The following is a 1,727-nucleotide window of genomic DNA, read 5'->3' as shown; positions in this document are numbered from 1 at the left end:
AAATAATATTATATAATCATCAAATCAGAAGTCCTAGTTCATCACCCATTACCTACTCAAAAAATTATTAAATAATCCAATTTCAGCGACTCATACTACCCTCGCAGTGTGGAAAACTAGATTTGTCTACTTCCTTACTTGAACATTATTTCAATTGATAAATTTCAATAAAAAATTTTAAAAATAGGTGAAGTTTGCCCTTTCAAAAATAGTTAAGTGTTGTAACAGCGGGAAGCACGCGCTGGTTTTTGGAATTCATAGTACCAACTGTTTTCACACTATTAACCCACATTCATTTTTTCAATTTTTATGAGACGATTTTCAGTATAATTTACATGAATTGTTTGTAGTTTTTTTTTTTTAATTATAATTTCAGAGTTGCGTATTGGCCTATTGGTGCAACTTTTATTTTTAAATAAGTTGAAAAAGTTGATTACCATCACGTTAGAGAAATAATGCTTTCGACGTCTTTTTTATTACTAACCTTTAACTTACAATAAACTATACCAAATAGACACATGAAGGGGTTCGTTTGAGATGTGAGTTGACTTTTTGGCTTTTTAACTTTTTGCCTATTTTAGCTTGGGGCTAAAAAGCCTCACTTGGGATAGGTTTTTTGGCTTTTGTAAAAGAAAAATTGAAATGAATATTGTTTAGATGTACATTTTGTGTTATTGGATTTTTAGCCTATTTTGTCTTTTTGCCATGGCGAACGAAGGACCAGTTGTTCATTCCTTGTCTTCTACCTAGTTAATAAAGTGAGTCAACATTATTTCTTGTAAAATTGTCATCACGTAAGTAGTTGGGAACATTAAATAAATAACACCACATGATACTCTATAATTATCCTTGCTAGCCGGCTAATTATGTAGTACTCTGGGAGAAAAATATGTTGATTCACTTTTGTTAGATAATTAAGAAATAATAAATAATTCACTTAATACGTTATGATTTCTCATTTGTTGATTCATCAGTGAAGCGTTTTGCCCATTCCGAATAACATATGTATGTTTTGCCAATTCTATGTATGTCAGTATGTATGTATTTATAATCTTCACTGTAGGAGCCTTTTATTTCTATGTCATGACACTGGAAATCTGTGTCTGTATGTATTTATCTTTCTACATTTACACCACTTACGCATTATGCACCACTAAAATGTTGGTTATCTCATCCACTGTTTCAGTTAATAGAAGAAGGGTTCATTATGAAAATTCAATTGTCATTTGTACAAGCATTATGTCTCTTACACACAACGTTGTCTTGTGTAGGTGAAAGATTAGCCGAAATTGAAATGCTAACGATCTGATTCGGGCATATGGGACACCGCCTTGGACCATAGAGTCCTACGTTGCCTACTCCGTGCAGGGTTCTATGGGGTGTATCAGATCGGACCTATTCGATTGGACCACCATCTCGTTACAACTCTCGTAGAGAGGTGGCGCATAGAGACGCGCACATTTCATTTTCTTGTTGGAGAGTCCATAGTTACATTACAAGATGTGGCTATTCTATTTTGCCTACCGGTTGACGGACACGCAGTCACTGGAAAAGACCCAGGAAATAAGTTGGATGATTTGATAGCACTATGTGTGGAGTTGTTAGGAGCAGCACCTACACAAGAAGACTTCATAGGATCATTGCTTAAGTTGCAATGGATATCAGAGCATTTCCGTCACCTTCCACATGATGCATCCGATGAGACGGTTCATCATTATGCTCGAGCC

This window comes from Camellia sinensis, chromosome 14 (genome assembly GCF_055761805.1).
Source record: "Camellia sinensis isolate YWXY chromosome 14, ASM5576180v1, whole genome shotgun sequence".
NCBI classification, from domain to species: domain Eukaryota; kingdom Viridiplantae; phylum Streptophyta; class Magnoliopsida; order Ericales; family Theaceae; genus Camellia; species Camellia sinensis.
The sequence above is the reverse complement of the archived record's forward strand: the minus strand, read 5'-3'. Positions refer to the sequence as shown.